The 16,685-nt window shown below is 41.8% G+C and overlaps 1 long non-coding RNA gene across 1 annotated transcript; it reads left to right on the plus strand.

Annotated features, from left to right (window-relative positions):
• The first annotated feature begins 6,091 nt into the window (after nucleotides 1-6,091).
• LOC112079138 (uncharacterized) lies at nucleotides 6,092-12,210 on the plus strand. The gene is made up of 3 exons (XR_002895868.2): nucleotides 6,092-6,151; nucleotides 9,401-9,552; nucleotides 12,101-12,210. It is a non-coding gene; the product is annotated as an uncharacterized lncRNA (long non-coding RNA).
• Nucleotides 12,211-16,685: the final 4,475 nt, after the last annotated feature.

Here is a 16,685-nt window from a genome sequence, read left to right on the forward strand (position 1 = left end):
GTAGACAGTAACAGTAAGGTAGTTAGACCAGTAACAGAGGTCCACTAGACCAGTAAACAGTCAGCGTAAGCTAGACAGATACAGCTAGGTTAGTTAGATCATAACAGTAGGTAGTTAGACATCAGTAACAGTAGGTAGTTAGATCAGTAAACAGTAGGTAGCTAGTACAGTAACAGTAGGTAGTTGAGACCTCATAACAAGTAGGTAGTTAGATCCAGTAACAGTAAGAAACCAGTAACAGTAGATCCAGTAAACAGTAGCCAAGTAACAGTAGGTAAGCTAGACCATAAGTAGGTCGTTAGACCAGTAACAGTAGGTAGGTATACTATAGACAGTAGACCAGTAACAGGTAAAGGTAGTTGACAGTAACAGGTAGGTAGTTAGAACCAGTAACAGTAGACCAGTAATCAGTTCAGACAGTCACAGTAGGTAGTTAGACCAGTAACAGTAGACCAGTAACAGTAGGTAGCTTTAGAACAGTAACAGTAGGTAGTTAGATTAAGTAACAGTAGTAGTTAACCAGTAACAGTAAGACCAGTAACAGTAAGACTCAAGTAACAGTAGTAGTTAGACAAGTAAACAGTAGATGTTAGACCAGTAACAGTAGATAGTTAGACCCGTACAGTAGTAGTTAGATCAGTAACAGTAGGTGTTAGACCCAAGTAAGCAGTAGGGATATTTGAGGCATACACGTGAACATCAGAAGGTGTCTTAGAGAACCACGTACAGACTCAGTGGTGGGCTGTAAGTCGACAGTAACAGATAGGATTAGTTGAGAATAGGATGCTAAGAATGGATGTGCGAGAAGATTAAATCGATAATTACATTATATGTCGAGAGCTTCTAGCATAGTCATAGTACGGTATATATGCTACCAGTACAGCTGTGGATGGTAGTGGATATCTCATGATTCAATACACAGGTCCCTGCGTAGGTATACAGTAACAGTAGGAGTGTAAGATCGGCCAGTATATTGGTCATCAGGTAAAGGAGGATATTATTTCACCGACCACTGGAACAAGTCACGGTGGCTAGACCGATACGAGGTGACGTCCTAGACAAGTAACAGTAAGGTGGCTAGACCAGTACAGAGGTAGTTACGACCAGTAACAGTTAGTGGCTGCGACCAGTAACTAAGGTAGACTAGACCAGTAACAGTAGGTGGCTATGACCAGTAACAGTAGGTAGTTAACCAGTGAACAGCTAGGTACGTTAAGACCAGTAACAGTAGGTAGCCTAGACACAAGTACAGTAGATATTAGACCAGTAACAGTAGGTATGTTAGACCAGTAAACATAGGTAGTTAACCAGTAACAGTAGGTTCACTAGAACAGTAACAGTACCCCGGTAGTGACAGTACAGATAGGTGTTAGCTCAGTCAGTAGGTAGTTAGATCAGTAAACAGTAGCTAGTATAATCAGTAACAGTAGGTAGCTACAGTACAGTAGGGTAGTTAGACCCAGTAACAGTTAGGAGTTAGACCAGTAACAGTCAGACAGTAAACGAGTAGACCAGTTAAAGTAGACCAGTAACAGTATAGCCTATGACCAATGTAACAGTAGGTGTAGTTAGAACAGCTAACGTAGGTAGTTAGACTCATAACAGTAGACCAGTACAGTAGGTGTTAGACCCGAGTACAGTAAGGTTAGTTAGACCAGTAACGTAACCCATACAGTAGCACCAAGTAACATGTAGGCTAGTTAGACAGTAAACACAGTAGACCACGTAACAGTAGATCCAGTAACCATAGGGTAGTTAGACCAGTAACAGTAGGAGATTAGACAAGTAACGTAGACCCAGTAACAGTATTGACCAGTACAGTAGGTAGCTCTAGCCAGATAACAAGAGTGTTGACTAGTAGACGAGTAGACCAGTAACAAGTGTATGTTAGACCAGTAATACAGTAGGTAGTCTAGACCAGTACAGTAGACCGTAACCGGGGAGTAGGTAGTGTAAGACCAGTAACAAGTAGACCCCAGTAAACAGAGGTATGTTTAGACCAGTTAACAGTAGACAGTACATAGGTCGTTAGACGAGTAACAGTAGTACAGTAACACGTAGGTAAGTTAGACACGTAACACGTAGTAGTTAGACCAGTAAACAGTAGGTACGCTAGACCAGTAAACAGTAGGTAGTTTAGACCAGTAACAGTAGAGTAGTTTGACCAGTAACGAGTAAGGTCGTTAGACCTTCATAACAGTCAGGTAGTTAGAACAGTAGACGTAGTAAGTTAGAACAGTAACGAGAGGTGTTAGCCAGTAACTGTTCCTGGCTAGCTAGACCCAGTAAACAGTAGGTAGTTAGCACAGTAACAGTAGGCTATTTACCAGGTACAGTTAGGTAGTTAGACAGGTAACAGTAGGTAGTTAGATCAGTAACAGTAGGTAGTTAGATAGCTAACCGTAGGTAGGTTAGACCGTAACCGGTCGGTCAGTTAACGGTCAGTAACAGTAGGATTTAGTATAGAGTCAGTAGACATTGTTAGAACAGTTAACAGTAGGTAGTTAGATCAGTAATTCAGTAGTTAGTCTAGATTTGAGTACAGTAGGTAGTAGAACAGTACACATTGTAGTTAGTTGATCAGTGGAACAGTAGGTAAGCTTAGATCAATAACACGTAGGTAGTTCGAACAGTTAACAGTAGGCTAGTGTAGATCAGTAACAGTAGTAGCTAGACAGTAACAGTAGGTTTGAACCAGTGAACAAGTCAGCGCTAGTTAGACCCAGTAACCAAGAGACCAGTACAGGTTGACAGCTAACAGTAGACCCAGTACACAGTGGTAGCTAGACCAGTAACAGTAAGTAGTTGACCGTAATCAGTAGGATAGTTAAGACTAGTAAGCAAGTAGAGCACCAATTAACAGTAGTGTGTTAAGACAGTAACAGTAGGTAGTTAGACAGTACCAGTAGACCAAGTAACAAGTAGACCAAGTAAGTAGTAGTTGACCAGTAACAGTAGACCACGTAACAAGTAGAACCAGTAACAGTTAGGGTGTTAGACCAGTCAACAGTAGGTATTAGATCACGGTAACATGTTAGGTAGTTATGCCATACAGTAGACCAGTAACAGCTAAGACAGTAACAGGAGGTAGCTCAGACCAGAAACAGTAGGGTAGTTAGCCAGTAAGTAATGGTAGTGGTGACCAGTAACAGTAGGTAGTTAGACCAGTAACAGTAGGTAGTTAGATCAAGTGAACAGATTAGGTATGTAGATCAGTAACAGTATTAGTTAGATCGACGTAACCAGTAGTAGTTTCGATCAGTAACAGTAGGTGTTATAGTAACAGTACAGGTCGTTAACCAGTAACAGTAGGTAGTTCAAGAACAGTAACAGTAGGTAGCGTTTAGATCATAAATGTAGGTAGTGTAGGATACAGTAACCAGTAGTGCCTAGTTAGAAGCTAGTTATAACAGTAGGTAGCTTGAATCAGTACAGTGTTAGATCTGCGAGACCATTGTACAGTCAGGTACTCTGATCAGTACAACTAGCATACTTGATTCAGCTGTAACAGTCCGGCTATGTAATCAGTAACTAGTCAGGTACTTAGAACCAGTCACGCTAGATCCCGTAATAGTAGGCTTAGTGTATTGACCATTGTCATCAGTGAGGTAGTTAGACCACCAGTAAGATACGTTTAGACCAAGATACACCAGTAAGTAGTCTGAGAACAGATCAGGACCAGCTAGCGTATGGCCCCTAACTTGCAGTAACACCGTCAGGGTATTGTTAGAGCCATTCTAACGTAGGTCGTTGACCAGAACCAGTATGCTTCTTAGCACCCAGTAACCCAGCTTAGATCTGTTAGATTACTTTAGTTTAACAGTAGGTAGGTTTAGAACAGTACCAAGTACGGTTGTTATTGACCCAGATACACAGTAGACAAGTAACCGTAGGTAGTTAGACCAGTGACCCAGTAGCTGTTAGTATCCAGTTTTAACAGTAGTTAAGCTCTCTGACCCAGCTAACTAGTAGGTCGTTCGACCAGTAAACCAGTAGGTAGTTAGCAGTAACAGTAGACAGTAAACAGTAGGTAGTTAGACCAGTAAAGTAGGTACTTAGACAGTAACAGTAGGTAGCTAGACCAGTATAGACAGTAGGTAGTTAGACCAGTAACAGTAGGTAGTAGACCAGTAACAGGTAGACAGTAACAGTAGGCTAGTTAGACGCAGTTAACCAGTAGACCAGTACGTAGTTACGTTGAGCCCAGGTACAGTAGGTAGTTAACCAGTACCACAGTAGACCAGTAACAGTAGGTAGTGTGACCAGTCCACAGTAGCACCAGTACAGTAGGTAGTTAGACCAGTAACAGTAGTAGTTAAACAGTAACAGTAGACAGTAACATGTAGGTAGTTGACAAGTAACAGTAGACCAGTAACATGTAAGGTAGTTTAGACCAGTAACGTAGGTAGTTAGACCAGTAAACAGTAAGGAGTAGACAAGTAACCATAGGTAGTTGACCAGTAACAGTAACATAGTTACCAGTAACAGTAGTCGTTAGAAACAGTAAAAGTCCGGTAGCTAGACCAGTAACAAGTAGGTAGTTAGACACTTACCAGTTAGGTAGTTAGACTAAGTAACGAGTAGGTTGTTAGACCAGTAACAGTAGGTCGTTAGACAGTAACAGTAGGTATTTCAGAGACAGTAAACACGTAGGTAGTTAGACAGTAACAGTAAGACCAGTAACAGTAGGTAGTTAGACCAGTAACAGTTAGGTCGTTAGACCAGTACAGTAGGTAGTTGACAGTAAACAGTAGGTAGTCTAGACCAGTAACAGTAGGTAAGTTAGACCAGTATCAGTCAGACCCAGTGAAACAGTCAGATAGTTATGACGCAGTAACAATCGGTAGCTAGACAGTAACAGTAGGTAGCCTAGACCAAGTAACAGTAGGTAAGTTAGACCAATAACAGTAGGTAGTTTAGACAGTAACAGTTAGACCATTTTGTAACAGTAAGGTAAGTTAGACAGTAACAGTAGCCAGTAACAGTAGGTTATTAGACCAGTAACAGTAGGTTAGTTAGACCAGTAAGTCGACCAGACAGTGGTAGTGTAGACCAGTGAACAGTAGACCAGTAACAGTAGGTAGTTAGACCAGTAACAGTAGGTTAGTTAGACTCGTAACTGTCGACAGTAAACAACGTAGGTAGTTTAGCGCAGTTAAACATAGGTAGTTAGACCAGCTAACAGTAGGTTAGCTAACCAGTAAACGTAGGTAGCTAGACCCAGTTACAGTAAGGTAGTTAGACAGTAAAACAGTAGGATAGTTAGATCAGTAACAAGTGGTGTCTAGACAGTAACAGTAGGTAGTTTAGACCAGTAACGCTCGATAGCTAGACCAGTAACTAGTAGTAGTAGTACCAGTAACAGTAGGTAGTTAGACCAAGTAACAGTAGGTTAGTTAGACCAAGTAACAGGTAGGTGCTAACGAACAGTAACGTGGTAGTATAGACCAGTAAACAGTGGTATTAGACAGCTGAACAGTAGGTAGCTAGAACAGTAAAGTAGGGTAGGTTAGAACAGTACAGTAGGTAGCTAGATCAGTTAACAGTAGGTAAGTTTAGATCAGTACAGTAGGTTAGCTAGACAGTAAACAGTTAGGTAGCTAGACCAGTAAGCATAGGTAGTTAGAATCCAGTAATCAGTCAGGTAGCTAGACCAGTAACAGTAGGTAGCGTGCCAGTAAACAGTAGGTAGTTAGAACCAGGTAACAGTAGGTAGTTAGATCAGTAACAAGTGGTAGTTAGCAGTACTAGTAGGTACGTTAGACCAGTACAAGTAGATACGCTAGACCAGTAAACAGTAGGTAGTTAGACCAGTAACAGTAGGTAGTTAGAACAGTATGAATAACATAAAGGTTGTATTTTATTTTAACGGTAATATTCAAACTCCCTTGTCCCTTAACAGGTGACAGCGTTCTCCTTCAGTGACGTGACCGTAACGTTTACAGTATGAACACTCTGGCCTCTCCAGCGACGAGGACGCCATCACCGTTCCCGTTCCGACGGCTTCTCCATGACGACGGCTAGTGGTACAGGTGGTTGTGTTTGGCCGTCGGGGCGATGTACCCAGGAGAGCCAGAGGCCGTGCTGTTCCCATGGAGGTTCCTGGAAAAGTACTTAGTGTCATGCCCGACGCACACACCTGGGCTATACGGTTAGTCCCACACCTGGTCTACAAGGTTTCAGTACAATCACATCCTGGGCTATTATCGGTTTAGTACACACACTGGTCTACAAGGTAGTGCACACACTGGGCTAATACTGGTTTATAAACACAACCTGGTCTACAGGTTGTACACCCACCTGGCTACTACCGGTAGTAAACACACCTGGTCTACAAGGTTACGTAACACACACGCTGGGCTATACGGTATGTAACACACACTGGTCTACAAGGTTAGTGCACACACCTGGGGCTAATACGGTTAGTAAACACATCCTGGGCTAATACGGTGTTAGTACACACACTGGTCTACAAGGTTTAGTCACACACAACCTGGGTTATTCGGTTAGTACACACACCTGGTCTACAGGGTTAGTACACACCTGGGCCTATACGGTTAGTAACACACACCTGGGGCTACTACGGTTAGTAACACACCTGAGTAACGTTATGTTACACACACCTGGTCTACAAGGTTAGAATTACAGCACACCTGGTTCTACAGGTTAGTACACACACCGGTTATACGGTTAGTAACACACCTGTGTTATTGGTTAAGGTATCACCACCTGGTCTACAAGGTTAGTACCACACCTGGGTTATACGTGTAGTTCAACACCCTGGGCTCTTACGGTTAGTACAACACACCTGGTCTAACATGGTTAGTCACACACCTGGGCTTAATACGGTTAGTAAACACACCTGGGTTATATGGTAGTACACCCCCACACCTGGGTTAATATGGTTGTACACACACCTGGTCTACCAAGGTTAGTACACACACCTGGGCTATACGGTTAGTAAACCACACTGGGTTATATGGTTACGTACACACACCTGGTCTACAAGGTTAGTACACACACCTGGGTTAATACGGTTAGTAAACACACCTGGATTATATGGTTGTAACAGCAAACCTGATCTACAAGGTAGTAAGCACTCACCTGGGTTATATGGTTATGTACCCAACACCTGGGTTATACGGTTAGTACACACACCGGGTTATACGGTTAGTACCCACACCTGGGTTATACCATGTTAGTAACACACCTGGTTTATACAGTTAGTACACACACCTGGGTTATATGGTTAGTACACACACCTGGGTTATTATGGTTAGTACACACACCTGGTTATACTGGTAGTTACACACACCTGGGTTATACAGTTAGTACACACACCTGGGTTTATACAGTTAGTACACACACCTGGGTTAACGGTTGTCACACACTGGGCTATATGGTTAGTAACCCCTGGGTATGATATGGTGTAGTACCCACCCTGGGTTTACGGTTAGCTCACACCTGGTTTATACGGGTTTAGTACACACTGGTTTATCATGGTTAGTACACACACCGTGGTTTATATGGTTAGTACACACACCTGGGTTTATTACAGTTAGTAACACACCTGGGTTATACAGTTAGTACACCACACCTGGGTTAATACGGTAGTACAACACACCTGGGCTATATGTTAGTACACAACCTGGGTTAATATGGTTAGTCACACACCTGGGTTATACGTGTTAAGTCCACACCTGGGTTTATACGGTTATACACACACCTGGGTTATATGGTTAGTACAAACACAACCTGGGTTATATGGTTTAGTCACACACTGGCTTTATACGGTTAGTACACACTGGGTATATGGTTTAGTAACATTCACACCTGGGTTATTCGGTTATTTACACACACCTGGGTTTCGGTTAATACACACACCTGGGTTATACGTTAGTACACACACCTGGGTTTATAGTTAGTACACACACCTGGGTTAATATGGTTAGTACAAACCCTGGGTTATATGGTTAGTACACACACTGGTTATTATGGTTAGTTACACACACCTGGGTTATACGGTAGTCCACACCTGGGTTATACGTGTAAGCTACACACACCTGGGTTATATGGTTAGTACACACACCTGGGCTTAATACGGTTTAGTACACGCACACTGGGTTTAGTACGGTTAATACACACACCTGGGTTACGTTATAACACACCTGGGTTATATGGTTAGTACACACACCTGCGGTTATATGGTTAGTACACACACCTGGCGTTATACGGTAGTACACACACCTGGGTTATATGGTTCGTACCACACCTGGTTATTTGGTTAGTACACACAACCTGGTTTATCAGTTAGTTACCACACCTGGGTTATACAGTTAGTTCCCAACCCTGGTTTATGGTTAGTACACACACCTGGGTTGTTATGGTAGTCCCACACCCTGGGTTAATACGCGTTAGTCCACACTGGGTTTTATACGGTTTCGGTACAGCACACCTGGGTTTATAGGTTAGTAACACACACTGGGTTATATGGTTAGTACACACACCTGGGTATACGGTTAGTCACACTGGGTTATAACGGTTAGTACACACACCGGGTTATTATGGTTAGTACACCACCTGGGTTTAGTACCGGTTAGTACTCAACACCTGGGTTATATTGGGGTAGACACACACCGTGGGTTATATGGTATTAGTACACACACCTGGGTTATGGTTAGTAACACACCACCCTGGGTTATACGGTTAGTACACACACCTGAGTGGTGTGGTACTGATGCTCAGAGTTATATATGTGTGTGTGTGTGTGTGTGTGTGTGTGTGTGTGTGTGTGTGTGTGTGTGTGTGTGGGACCCCCTCTGAATGGTACTCCTGGTGTGTGTTCATGTTCAGCCTCATCATAATATGATGTCCAGAGATTTTAATGTGGTTCAGCTCCTTCCATTATGGTCCTGACTTATTGAACCCTCTGTATTCTAGTGGCTCTGGTTGCTGTGTTTAAGTGCTGTAGATACTGTATGTTCAACCACAGCTTCACATAATAATCAGCATACATTATATTATATGTTTCATAATTATAATGTACACTACCGGTCAAAAGTTTTAGAACACCTACTCATTCAACGGTTTTTTTCTTTTTTTTTAACTATTTTCTAAATTGTAGAATAATAGTGAAGACATCAAAACTATGAAATAACACATATGGAATCATGTAGTAACTAAAAAAGTGTTAAATAAATCAAAATGTATTTTATATTTGAGATTTTTCAAATATCCACCCTTTGCCTTGATGACAGCTTTGAAAAAAAAGGTTTGATGTCTTCACTATTATTCTACAACGTAGGAAATAGTAAAAATAAAGAAAAACCCTTGAATGAGCAGATGTTGTAAAAACTTTTGACCGGTACTGTATCATGAAATATGTGATCGTATTTTGCAGAGCGACACCTCTCCAGACGAGAAGATACGTATTCAGCTGGTGTCAGTTCCTATGTACGGCATCCTGACCAGGACAGGGTCAGACTCAGACCAGCAGGAGATGACAGAATACTCCTCATTCACCGTGGACGACATCAACAAACACCGGATCAGGTAGAGTCAGTTCCATAACACACAGAGACAGACACAGAGCGAGTACACAATGTGATATTTGAAATGTCTCTATTCCTCACTTTTGTGAGTGTAATGTTTACTGTAAAAAGAAAAAAATTACGGTTTATTTCACTTTTGTTTAAAAGCTGTTTCAATTGCTTTGGGCAATGTAAACATATGTTTCCCACGCCAATAAAGCCTTTGAATTGAGAGAGAGAGAGAGAGAGAGAGAGTTATTATTGAAGTAATTATTAAGACGATTTGTTCTGCCGTGTAGATATTTCAAATTAATTTTGATTTTATCGGTCCAGGTTATTTAATTGAGAGCAATTCTCATTTAGGCTTAAAGTAGCGACTTAGTCGAAAGGTTTCTGTAAAAGTAATGGCTTCTATCTTCTGTCACTCCTACTATACAATAGAATCTTCTCCACGTGAGGCTTTGTGAAATCCTCACTACAAATTAGAAACGGTAGAAAAATATTTAGTGTGTTTTAGTGACGATATGGGAAAAGCACAAACAGCTTAGCTCAATTTGCATGTCTAATTAGCAAACATTAAATACAAACCACCTGCAAGACACACACACACACACAATGAAAACCAGGCATCAAAATGAAAACAAAAATTAGGCCTTGGGACTTCATCCCCATAATGTGCCTCTGATTAGCTTTGGTACTAATTAGCACGCTAGGCTAATATTATAGCAAACATCTCTGGGGCTGTGGGTTTAAATCACTTGCATTAGTTAAACTTAGCAGACTGCTTTTCTGTGTTAATGAGAATTAGCAAAATATAATATTTTATTCAGGTACTTCTCGCTAGTTTTTAAAGGGCTTTTTATACACCATTAGTCCTCATATCGGAGTTGCACTGTGTTGCACTATACGTTAGTACACACACCTGGGTTATACAGTTAGAGATATAGATATAGAGATATAGATCAGATATAGATCAGACATAGATCAGATATATAGATATAGATCAGATATAGAGCAGATATAGATGAGATATATAGATCCGATATAGAGATATAGATCAGATATAGATGAGATATATAGATCAGATATAGAGATATAGATCAGATATAGATCAGACATAGATGAGATATATAGATCAGATATAGAGATATAGATCAATATTAGATCAGATATAGAAATGATATAGATAGTAAGAGAGATAGATCAGATAACAGATATATGATCAGATGTCGATCGAGATGTAGATCAGCTGTCGATCAGATGTAGGGGTCAAATTACTAGACATATAGATCAGATGTTGATCAGATACGTCAGATAGTAAACGATATATGATCATATATAGATCAGACAATAGATCTTAACATAGATCAGAACATAATCAGACGTATAGATCAGATAGTTAGAGATATAGGATCAGATATAGATCAGACATAGATGGATTAAGAGCAATTATGATAGATATAGAGTAGGCAGACATTGATCAGACATAGATCAGATATAGAGATATAGATCAGATGTATTTAGATACATAGATTAGGATTATAGAATTAGATTAGATAGTATAGATCAGACATAGATGAGATATAGAGATATAGGATCAGACATAATCAGATATAGAGATAGTAGATCAGATGTAGAATTAGATATAGATTAGATATAGATTCAGATATGGGATCAGACATTAGATGAGAGTATAGAGGATTAGATCAGATTATAGAGATAATAGATCAGAATTAGATCTGCATGTATAGACGGTTGTATTAGTGTGGGAGAATCTCACCTCTTCCCACCACAAATCTGCAGGCCCAATTCGCCCTCTTCCACCACTAATCTGTAGCCTCATCGCCTCTTCCACCACTAATACTGTAGCCCATGCGCCTCTTCCCACCATCTAATCTGTAGCACATCGGCCTCTTCCCAACCACATGAATCGCAGCCCATCGCCTCTTCCACCACAACTACATAGCCCATCACCTCTTCCACACTAATGTCTGCAAGAGCCATCGCCTCTTCCACACTAAATCTGCAGCCCTCGCCTCTTCCAACGCCTTAATCCTGCAGCCCATCCCCTCTTCATAACTACTTAATTGTAGCCCTCGCGCTCTCCACCACTAATCTGCCAGCCATCACCTCTTCCTACCAACTAATCCTCGTAGCCCATCCGGCTCTTCTTCCACCACTAATCTGCATGCCCCACTCTCTTCCACCATAATCGCAGCCCATCACTCTCACCACTACATGCTGCTTAGCCCTCGTTCAGAAGTGAATGTAGGCATATGCAAAGTAAATTAGATTCTTGGGTAACACTTTTCTTAAAAGCAATCGGTAGCTATAATGATTTATGACTTGTTATAAGCATGTATTAGCCCTTCTATGTGTTACAGTAAACTTGTAATATGTTAAGTTCTTTCTACATGTCACATCATCGTTGTTGTTGTTAGTAGTAAACGGGGATTATTTGAGAAGATGCTCTGCGCTGGTTTTTGTGTCAAATGTGTATTGTTTTGTTTTCTTGAAGACTATGTTTTGAGATAGAACTTTACTAAACTCACTCTCCTTCTGCCGTACAGCTACATCACTTCCTTTGAGATAGGAAATCAGCCGGTGACGGACATCTTCCATTTCATTGTTAAGACGGTGAGAACAATCGCCTTGACAACCAGATGTGTACCATCACCATCACCTCATGAAGAGACATGCCAGTGGTCCACTGTCCGCAGTGGCTCAAGGTACAACACACACGTAACACAACGTACATACGCGCACACACGAACACACACACACACACGACGAACGCGGACATACACACACTGCACACCACACACACATGTATGTGCCACACACACACGATCAACACTACTCTCAGCTTGTTTGGACAGTTGCTAGGTAACAGAACAAGAGAGACAGTTTGCAACACCAGGAACACAGCTGATGCAAACGCTCAGTGGACCCGTGTGTGTGGTGGTGTGTGTGTGTGTTGTGTGTTGTGTGTGTGTGGTGTGTTGTGTGTGTGTGTGTGTGTGTGTGTGTGTGTGTGTGTGTGTTGTGTGTGTGTGTGTGTGTGTGTGTGTGTGTGTGTCGTGTAACGCAAGCGCCAGCACCGCTGCCGATGGTACATGTGATGTGAGGAGTCAGGGTCGATCAATGTAGCATAAATGAGTAGAACAAGAACAGAACCTCTGACATTGAAAATTGATATTGGAATGGAGGGTGTCTGTTCTAGTCACTCTAATTCTATGTTGTTCTAGTCACACTATATTCTATGTACGTTCAAGTCACTCTAATGCTATGTTTGTTCTAGTCACACTAATTCTATGTCTGTTCTAGTCACACTAATTCTATGTCTGTTTCTAGTCACTCTATTCTATGTCTGTTCTTGTCACTCTTATTCTATGTCTGTTCTAGTCCAACGTCCTAATTCTATGTCTGTTCTAGTCACTCCTAATTCTATGTTGTTCTAGTCATCAATTCTATGTCTGTTCAGTCACACTAATTCTATGTCTGTTCTAGTCACACTAATTCATGTCTGTTCTTGTCACTCTAATTCTATGTCTGTTTCTAGTCACTCTAATTCTTTGTCTGTTCTAGTCACACTAATTCTATGTCTGTTCTAGTCACACTAATTCTATTCTAATGTATTTCTTGTCACTCTAATCTATGTCTGTTCTAGTCACTCTAATTCTATGTCTGTTCTAGTCACTCTAATTCTATGTCTGTTCTAGTCACTCTAATTCTAGTCTGTTCTGTCACTCTAATTCTATGTCTGTTCTAGTCACTCCAATTCTATGTCTGTTCTAGTCACACTAATTCTATGTCTGTTCTGAGCACACTAATTCTATGTATGTTCTTGTCATTCTAATTCTATGTCTGTTTCACGTCAATCTAATTCTATGTCTGTTTAGTCACTCTAATCTATGGAACTGGTCTCTAATTGACATTATACAACTGGTGGTACGGCCCCTGAATTCTGATTGGCTGAAAGCCTGGTATATGAGACCGTATGCCACGGGTATGACAAACATTTGTTTTTACTGCTGTAATTACGTTGGAACCAGTTTATAATAGCAATAAGGCACCTTGGGGTTTGTGGTATATGCCAATATACCATGGCTAAGGACTGTATCCAGGCACTCTGCTTTGCGTCGTGGTAAATAACAGCCCTTAGCCATGATATATTGGCCATATATTCTGCAACTTTTCTATTTTATGTATATCTAGGTCCAGGAAGGAGGAAGAGTCCAGCTGTCAACCAATCACATCATTGTAATCAGATCTGGACACACCCAAGAAGGACCTGCTGGTGTGGATGATCAGCGCACCCAAATATGGCTTCATTGAGAACACGAGACGAAGGTGTGTGTGTGTGGGTTGTGTGGTGTGTGTGTGTGGTGTGTGTACACTGCATATCAGTAATATACAATCAGTGTAACACTCTTGACAGCAGACCTCCCTGGTGGAGATATTTACCATCTGGTTCTTCAGTGTCTGGTCTGTTGATAGACAGCACCATGTCTCTTTCAAAGACAACACTCATCTCCAATATAAAGCCTTAGATCCTGAGAGAGTGAGTGTGAAGTGTGAGAGAGTGTGAGAGAGTGTGAGAGTGTGAGAGAGTGTGAGAGAGTGAGAGAGTGTGAGAGAATGAGTTGAATTGAGAGCAAGAGAGAGAGAGAGAAAATGAGAGCTGAGAGAGAATGAGAGCAGAAGAGAGAGAGCGAGAGAGAGAGAGAGAGAGAGAGGCAGAGAGAGAGAGAGGCAGGAGAGAGAGGCAGAGAGAGAGAGAGGCAGAGAGAGAGAGAGAGACAGAGAGAGAGAGAGGCAGATAGAGAGAGAGAGAGATAGAGAGGAGGGCAGAGAGAGAGAGAGAGAGAGAGAGAGAGGAGAGGCAGAGAGAGAGAGAGAGAGAGAGAGAGGCAGATAGAGAGAGAGAGGCAGATAGAGAGAGAGGCAGAGAGAGAGAGAGATAGAGAGAGAGAGAAATTCAATGTAATAAGCCTATATTTCCCATTAGGCCCAGTTGTCCTGGGCAGAGCAGTGTGAATATAAGCAGAGGTACAGTAATTTAGTACATAAAGACAAATGAAACAACACTGACATTGGAGGGAGGCCTGCAGAAAAGTATTTGTTCTGCAAAGTAAACCCCGTTTTTCATCCTCGATGTGAGATTAGCCTGAAGAACTGGTCTTCAGTTACGGTGTCTCCTTCTGAGAAATGTTGAAATAGAAATGAATATCTATTAGCCTGTGGTATTTCTACACGGTGTAGTTGGATGTTTCTGATCTAACCCTGAAGTGAGATCTCACTTCCCATTCTGGTTTCGTCCTCTGTCTCCCAGGGGGCTCGTTGAGCGGTTCAAATACCCGCATCATCAGTCCAGAGGTTCCCTTCTCCATGGACGACCTGACCACTGACCACATCTTCTACGTTCAGAACGTCCAGAACACTGACCACCACTACCAGGACACCTTCTCCTTCTACATCAGTGATGGGTCCAGTCAGACAGAGGCCTTCTATGTCAACATAGATATACTGGTAGATACTACTACTACTACTACTACTACTACATCAGTGATGGGTCCAGTCAGACAGAGGCCTTCTATATCAACATAGATATACTGGTAGATACTACTACTACTACTACTACTACTACATCAGTGATGGGTCCAGCCAGACATTCAATGTCAACATAGATATACTGGTAGATATAATTTTTAAAACTACAATCCTTAAGACGTACAGCAGACCTGTCACTTGGTTTGATACATTGACATTCATAAATGGATCTATGAATGCAAAGACTGAAAGTCCATCATATCAACATGCTAGTTTTACTCATATTTTAAAGATGTATGTTGTGTGTTTATACAAATACTATGTTATTAATAATAATTACCTGCAACTCTTAACTTATTGCAAAGTTCACAAAGAAAACGTTCAGACAAGGTTGAGGGATTTTCTTGTTCTGTGATAACTACACCAGGACTTCATTGTCCATACATTTATTTATATATTTTTTATCTGCATAAAAATGCATCCCTTCGTCTGTTAGAGTCTTGAGGTGATGATTATTTTTTTATTTAAATAGGCAAGTCAGTTAAGAACAAATTAGTATTTACAATGACAACCTACCAGGGAACAGTGAGTTAACTACCTTGTTCAGGGGCAGAACAACAGATTTTTACCCTGTCAGCTCGGGGATTCGATCTAGCAACCTTTCGGTTACTTGTCCAACGCTCTAACCACTAGGCTACCTGCCACCCTGAGCCTGTATGTTTTCTTGCATGTGTGTATGCTAAACTTTACACGTGTGTGTGTGTGTGTGTGTGTGTGTGTGTGTGTGTGTGTGTGTGTGTGTGTGTGGGAGAGTTACAGCGGACAGATGGATGGAGGCAGGGAGAATTAAAGGGATAGATGAGAGAGGAGCTAGAGGGATGGATGGAGGGAGAGTTAGAGGGATGATGGAGGGATAGATGGAGAGAGAGTTAGAGGGATGATGGAGGATAGATGGAAGAGAGGTTAGAGGGATGATGGAGGGATAGATGGAGAGAGAGTTAGAGGGATGGATGGAGGGAGGAGATGGAGAGAGAGTTAGAGGGATGGATGGAGATGGAGAGAGTTAGAGAGATGATGGAGGGAGATGGAGAGAGAGTTAGAGAGATGATGGAGGGATAGATGGAGAGAGAGTTAGAGAGATGATGGAGGAGATGGAGAGAGAGTTAGAGAGATGATGGAGGGATAGATGGAGAGAGCGCTAAGGGATGATGGATGGAGGATAGGCTGTTAGAGGTGAAGTGTGTGTGTGTGTGCATTTCTGCCGTACCGGTAGGCAGGTTGCTTGGTGACGGTGATGATGATGTCGTTGTCTGGTGTGTCCTGGTCCAGGACGTTGAGAGAGGAGTTAGTGATCACCACTCCTGAGTTCTGCTCCACCTGAACTCTGTTCACTGGATACCGACCGGCTCCATCTCCTCTTTAGTCTGCTGCAGGAACACAACACACACACACACAAGCAATAGCACACGACACACACACACACACACACACACACACACACACACACACACACACACACACACACACACACACACACACACAACACAGCACACACACACACACACACACACACACACACACACACACACACACACACACACA

This window comes from Salvelinus sp. IW2-2015, unplaced genomic scaffold (assembly GCF_002910315.2).
Source record: "Salvelinus sp. IW2-2015 unplaced genomic scaffold, ASM291031v2 Un_scaffold6999, whole genome shotgun sequence".
Lineage (NCBI taxonomy): Eukaryota > Metazoa > Chordata > Actinopteri > Salmoniformes > Salmonidae > Salvelinus > Salvelinus sp. IW2-2015.